The sequence below is a fragment of the Saccopteryx bilineata genome, chromosome 7, assembly GCF_036850765.1.
Source record: "Saccopteryx bilineata isolate mSacBil1 chromosome 7, mSacBil1_pri_phased_curated, whole genome shotgun sequence".
NCBI lineage: Eukaryota > Metazoa > Chordata > Mammalia > Chiroptera > Emballonuridae > Saccopteryx > Saccopteryx bilineata.
Genome location: NC_089496.1, coordinates 19,515,495 through 19,523,141, shown reverse-complemented (window position 1 = coordinate 19,523,141; position 7,647 = coordinate 19,515,495). Strand labels below are relative to the sequence as shown.

Here is a 7,647-nt window from a genome sequence, read left to right as displayed (position 1 = left end):
CTCTAGAATCTGAGCTGGATGACAGGGAGGCAAAGGCATCAAACCCACCCTGTCCTGCAGACGGACTCAGGAGAGGTGGTTGTTGCTCCCATTCCCAAGCACAAGCAGTACAAAAATAGTAAATATTGTATAAAAACATGTACGTAGAATACAAGGCCTCAGGAGGGAAATCTCCTCCCAAATGTCAATTATAGTGGAGTCATGGGTCCGACTGACGTTTCTGTCCCAGGCACTGTCACGAGCTAACTCTCCAGCTGCGGGGCTGGTATGGATTCCACAGAGAAGTTTCAAGCTGTTCAAGCTGGAAAAACATATAGTCTGAGGCAGGGTCTCCTCTACAGAGTGGAACAGGTGGCCTCTAGCTACCCTCCCCAAGAAGTCCGCGCTCTCTCAGGAACTCCTGAAGTCTTTTGATTTCTTGCTCCTTCTCAGAGCACCTGAGCTCAAGGTGGTGGATCTTGGTGGCCAGCTGGACAATCCTATGTTTTAACCTTAACAGTTGCTGCACTGAGTGTGTCATAACCGACATAATGATCCCGTTGATGATGCGGGCCACCCGCCACAGGCGGAACAGAATCAACAGGCTGAGAGGCTCAAACTTGTGTTTCCGGAACAGGAGGAGGCTCGCCTCAAGGATGAACGAAATCGTGACAATGATGCAGTCCAGGATTTCAAACTTGTGCTGGAAGAACTCCAAGCGGAAAACATATATTTTAGAATAAACCTCTATCATAAAGAAGGTCAAGATGGTCATGCCCACGTAGCGGGTCACACTGACAGCATAGTTATTCTTGTCGGGCTGGATGATCTCCATGTCCAGGAGGAGGTCGAACAGCACCAGGAGGGCGTCCAGAACCACCAGGCAGATGATGAGGACCTGAAACTTGTGCGTCCTGAAGAGCTTCCGCAACGCCGTCCTCACGTGTAGGCGGCGCCCGAGTGCGGGGCGCCCGGGTGCGGGGCCGGGGGCCGCAGTCTGGCCGGAAGCTCTGTCCTCCGGGTCCGAGGTTGTCATTGATGGCCACAGCTCCTCGTCCTCCTCCACTTCTTCTTCAAGCTCCCATTTCTTGTAGTTGACCTGCCAGGCCTGGAGGTCATCCCCAGCGATGCTGAAGTGCCTCAGGAACTTGCTCACTTTCACGGCCGGAGCCACCGTGGCCCTGCGGGCGGCTGTCTTTTCATCCCCGGTGGCCATTTTCCTGTCTCTCCGGATCTGGGTATCTGTTCTGGCTCTGCGTCCTCCGTGACCCAAGGCAAGTGGCTTGGACCCTTTGAGTCTTTGTTTCTACCCCCGCTCACAGGCAGCCCCCCCCCCCCGCAACCGCCAGCACGGGTCCTGCCCAGGCGACCGGCCCGCCCCTGTCCCTGCCCCCTCCTGGCCAGTTCAGCGCCCTCTCTTCTCTGACTCCGGCCTGTGTCTGGGACCTCCTGGACTTGTTCTTGCCTGTTTGTCAGTCTCCCTCTTGAGTTCTAGCTAAAGATTTTAAATATATAAATATTTCAGAACTCATAATGCAGTGTTGCCTCTAATATTTAGCATAAAGATATTAGACCATATTATCTGCCTATATGATCATCATGATGTTGGGGGCAAAATACACACCCTGCTCTCTTTACAGTTTTGTGAAGACTTTTCTATATCCTTGATTGTCCTTATGCTTCACTGACATCTTTATGTTCATTAGGTAGCAGTAAAAGGAACTCACTTCTGGGGATGTTTCTAGTTATAAGGAGAAGCCTTTCATTTTTAGTTGAACAAATACTATATAATAGGTGCTGTATCATCTTCATTTGTCCATTTCATAATACTGAATTCTCATTTAAGTAATACATAGTAAATATTCTTATCCACATTTTGACAAAATTTAAAAACTGAAAGCTCAGAGAGACTAAGTAACTAGACCCACTTCCCAAAGTTATTTAAACATCAAAATTTACACACAAGTTTTTTTAAAATTCAAATTCTTATGCTTTGCCACTTTTGATGAGAAGATTTAAATAGGAGATGATTATCTTTGCTAGTTGCCACTAATGTTCAAATGTTTAAGACATTTTGGTCTAAGGGGAAGAAAGGCATAAATATAAGAAAAATTGCCACAAAAATTTTACAACTACTATGAAAATGTTAAAAGGTCATTGATATTATTAAGTGGCCAGATATAACACTTCATGGGAAACATTTATCTTTTAATCTCTGCTTCTAAAACTGATGAACCAGGAGAATAATTCAGATTAGCATAGAGTAGGTAAAAGCTACTCTCACCTCTTCACAAGGCCCAACTGAAATTACCATTAAAATACGAACAATCAGTTTGAATAACCTACTGGAGATTAGCTGAACAGAAGTCTTATAACCAAGGATTTATAGAAGCCACATCCACTGGTAGGAAGAGTGGAGACACAGAAAGGGCTGGTCCAGCTCCCACAGGCAGCAGCTAAGGTTCCAGACAGATATCTCTAGTGATGGGATTCAAATAATTTAACAACCAGTTCTCTGCCCTCATGATCATTTTAAGTATAAAAAGTGATATACCAAAAGGTAATTTATTATTTCATGCATTTAATATTTAAATAAGAACAATAAAAGAGGTACACAAAACTAGATTATGTTATAAGAGTTTTAAAATAATGAAAAAATATTAAATACCTGACAAAAAATGATAAAACTGTTATTTAAGATATTTTCAATGACAGTTTGTCACCCCTTGGTTGTTTGGCACTTTTTCTCTTTATATGTTTGTTTACTGAAGTAATAATTGTGAGGAAATTAAAATATAGTATTTTATCAAAGGTATAATGATTTTTATGAAATGAATAAATAAATATTACAAGCATAGTTCCCTCAAATTATTTTCACCTATGGACGGAATGAACATTACTATGGGTGCTTAGAATATGCTATTGTGCAGATGAACATTAAAAAAGATTAAAGAATATAAATTTGTGATTTACATTCCCAGGTACCCACCTTAGAGAGAACCCTAATTACAAGTGCCATTTTAACTGCTGGTTTGCTGAACTCAACAAAAAAATTAAGTATCGGTTTTTTAAAACCAGTGCGAACCAGCTGAATCCCATCACTGGATATCTAGGCTGCAAAGACTCCCCTTTAGGAGTGTAAGATCTCAACCCTGTGATGGGCCCCCCAGCCCAGAGTACAGTCAACCCTTGCCATATCGTGGTTCACTTTTCATGGTCTCACTGTATTGCAGATTTTTAAATTGTATATATCTAATTTTGTATCACAGATTTTTCACTATATCACGGGATTTTGTGGTATATGTTATTTTTATATATTTATTACTTTAATTATTTTGTGGTAAAATAAGCATTTTCCAGCCTATATAATTGAAAACAATATAAAAATATTAATTAAAATATATTAGCATTCACTGATGAGTACTTATATAAAATTTTATATGTTGTTAAAATTACGTAGGTCTAAGAGTGTAAAAGTGTTTAAGAGCATAAGAAGTGTTTATAGGAGTGTGGGAAAGGTTTATAAGAGTGTGGGGAGGGTTTATTAAGCCTTAAAATATATATAAATAATAAAATATAAGGTTGCTACTTCATGGATTTTCGCCTGTGGCGGGGGGTTATGGCACCTAACCCTTGCAATAGACGAGGGACCACTGGACCAGAATGGAGAAGAGTCACCCACATCACATCTGGCTGTGAAAATGAGCAGTGATTCTGTCCACTAGACACAGACAACCTCTTAAAGAGACAATGCACAAGTCCTTATTGGTAACCACTCTCCTGGGGCTGAAAAAATATATATGAAAAAAAAAAAGATGAATCATAATAAAAAATAAATATTCACCAGACATCAAAGAATCACACTTCCAAAAGTAAAATATAGGATATACATAAGCAAGTGTTTCCAGTCCCAATGTAAATGCACTTCACTGAGATTGCTGTCCCAGTATTCTGATCTTCACACACACCAGAACACTCTAAAAAACTCACTCCTATTGAATATAAAAGAACAACATAATTCAACCCACTCAAAGTGACAAATAACAAAAGATTCCTTCTTTTAATAAATACACATATATTGCTTACTGTTGCTGTATCATCACAATTGCTAATGCATGAGCTAACAAAGGAATAAAAACTGAAAGAAATCAAAGTCATAAGGTCTATTATAGAAGAAGTATGTCTCCCAAAGACACAAAGAGGTGTTGAATTTTACGAATTATGTGTAAAATTCTTTAAACTTCACAGCAATGGGAAATCTGCAGTAGAATTTTATTATGTTTATTGGAAATAAGTATTACTAATATGATTGAGTGTTTTAGAATTTACAAAGTGCAATGATTTACTTTTTCAGATAGTTGATGGCTTTAATGTAGTACAATACCATTTTTAAAGGAATATTCTATAATTTTCAATCTTATTTATTTCAAAAACATATGCAGTCATGTGTTTCTGATGCAATTAATCCTTGCTCAAATTTTTGAACTCTAATTGATCTTATCACCACAGATTGGTTTCTTCTCAGACAAAAGCTTTTCAAAAAAAAAAAATTCCAAATAGTTTAGTGTTGAACTTTGAATTTTTTTCCATTGATATTGTAACAGGAAACAGGTTGTCTAATACCACACATATTTAGTTAGATGGTATAAAGGCATTGCTACAATCTCCAAAATGATCAGGTCTTAAATTCACTGAGTCTCACTTTCATTCCCCTCACAGTTTTGCCAAAGAATGTTGTCCCTTACTATCACATATTTAGAAATCCAGTTAATATTAGCTGAATAGTTTATAATCCAGAATTTTAGGAGTGGAACTAATAACTAATAAGGATAGAGCAGAATTAGCATAGAGAGCCAAACGTAAATGCCAAGAGCATATATCCTACTGGGTCTCCCTCAAAATTAAGATCAAATTAAAAGTCTTTAGCAGTGGTATGAAAGTGGAACATTCACGGTCAGCCTGCATTTTATGATGAAATTAAATATTGGCTATTAATATTAACCAACAAACTTTGGCAAGATTCAAAATAATATAAAGAAAATATTTGTTGCAAACCCTTACTTTCCTTATAATCCTACACATAATTGGATCACACAAAATGCTGATTTTCCTCAAAAAAAAAAAAGATTGATAATGTGGTTACAAGTGATTCAAAAGGTAGGATAAGCAATGAATTAAACTTTGTTATTATTCATTTGATATTTATTAAATCATAATATGATGTGCCAAAATTATATTAAGTATATAAACACAAGCATATTCATATAAGTATATTATATTAAGTATGCCACATAAATAAGTCACTAACATGGGTTCAAACAGCTATTAACATAAGAATTCTAGTGAGAAGTGTACCTGTGATAGAATCATAAAAGCCAGGCTATGAGAGCAGAGGCTGTGTGTGTATCAATACTTATTTCTACCAAGTTTAGCTCTTAGCGTGGGATAAAGAATCATTTACCCCGGCCCTGGCCAGTTGGCTCAGCGGTAGAGCGTTGGCCTGGCGTGCGGGGGACCCGGGTTCGATTCCTGGCCAGGGCACATAGGAGAAGCGCCCATTTGCTTCTCCACCCCCCCTTCCTTCCTCTCTGTCTCTCTCTTCCCCTCCCACAGCCGAGGCTCCATTGGAGCAGAGATGGCCCGGGCGCTGGGGATGGTTCCTTGGCCTCTGCCCCAGGTGCTAGAGTGGCTCTGGTTGCGGCAGAGCATCGCCCCCTGGTGGGCAGAGCGTCGCCCCTGGTGGGCGTGCCGGGTGGATCCCGGTCGGGCGCATGCGGGAGTCTGTCTCCCTGTTTCCAGCTTCGGAAAAATAAAATAAAGAAAAAAAAAAAAAAGAAACTCATTAAGAATCATTTACCCCAATTAACACATCTCAGATTAAGCAACTAATCTTTCAGTGGAAATATTAGGATCCTATGATGTTAAGGAGGACAAACATTAACAGGCCACAGAAGAAAATAAATAAATAATTAAATAAATGAAACATCTTCAGATTAAATAAAAAAATAACATTTAGTATTAATTTAAATTAGAATATTAAGCCTTGCTTCCAATGAGTATACACTCCATTGAGTAAAATGCTATCTAAACAGCTATAAAAGAAGATACTAATAAATGTCACTAATTATCAGAGAAATGCAAATTAAAACCCAATGAGATACCACCTCACACCTGTCAGGGTGGCTATCATCAATAAATCCACAAACAACAAGTGTTGGTGAATATGTGGAGAAACTGAACTCTTATGTAGTCTTGATGACAATACAGATTGGTGCAGTCATTGTGCAAAGTAGAATGGAGTTTCCTTCAAAAAAATAAAAATGGAATGCTTTATCACCAGTGATTCCACCTCTGGGCCTATATCCAAAGAAACCCAAAACACTGATTTGGAAAAATATATCCATCCTTATGTTCACTGCAGCGTTATTTCAATAGCCAGGATTAGAAAGCAGCTCAAATGCCCATCAGTAGATGAGTGGATAAAAAAGCTGTGGTACATTTACGAAGTGGAATACTACTCAGCTGTAAAGAAAAAAAAAAAAGAAGAAAATCTTACCTTTTGCAACATGATTGATGGACCTGGAGATTATTATGCCAAATGAAATAAGCCAGTCAGAGAAACACAAACACCGAAACCATATGGTCAACCTACATGTGGAATTTAATGAGCAAAATAAGCAAACAAAATAGAAACAGACTCATAGATACAGAGAAGAAACTGACAGCTGTTAGAGAGGAAGGGGTAGGGGAACTTAATGAAAAATATGACGTGTTTAATTTAAAAAATTCATATACTCAAACAACATTATGGTCTTTAGTAGAGGAAGGGGGGTGAGGGATGTAGAAGAAGGTAAAGGGGTTAAATGGTTATGGAAGGAGATTTGACTTTGGGTGTTGATCACACAGTACCATACACAGATGATGTATTATAGGATTGTACACTTGAAACCTAAATGATGTTATAAACCCATGTCACCCCAATAAATTCAATAACATTTTAAATAAATAAATAAATAAAACTAGGAACCAGGTAATTCAGATAAGACTCTAGCTAAAAATCCAGAATGAGAACAAGCATTTGTATCCAAATATGCTAGTGAAATAAAAATATTGAACTAATCATCAGGAATATGGTATGAAGTATCATCAGTAGGTCAAGATTTCAACACATTTCCACAAGATGGAAAGCGTAATGGTGCATTTCTCTTGATATAAACAGGAGAGAGAGAATACACTATATAGGAACCATAGGGCCAGAGTTGCCATCTGTCCATTGATATCCCAAACGGATGCAATGGAGGGGAGGGTGATATAAAAGGTCTGAAAACAGTGAATTGAACTGAAGATCTGTACACAAAGGAAGTGAAGCAGATATCCCCTCCTTCCTCTCAATTTCAACTGAGAACACAGGCATTTACCCTTGCCTTCTCTCAATCCTAAAGGGCCCATTTCTAAAGATATTATCAAGAAAGCAAGTGTAAATATCAACTTCCCAGAATAATATTCCCCCTATCTGCTTTTTGAGGATTGGTAGCCTGATTCTCAGTTGCCCACTTGTTCATTCTGTTTGTCCAGAGTCAGTACAGGAAATTGAAACCACTCTGGGTTGGTTTTTGTTTGTTTTTGTAAGCACCACAGGATTAAGAAAAGGGAATTAGGTGATTATAA

General features: G+C 38.5%; 1 pseudogene; it reads right to left on the bottom strand.

Moving 5' to 3' along the window:
- Positions 1–358: 358 nt before the first annotated feature.
- Positions 359–1,195, bottom strand: LOC136311063 (voltage-gated hydrogen channel 1 pseudogene; annotated as a pseudogene).
- Between the last annotated feature and the right edge of the window lie 6,452 nt (positions 1,196–7,647).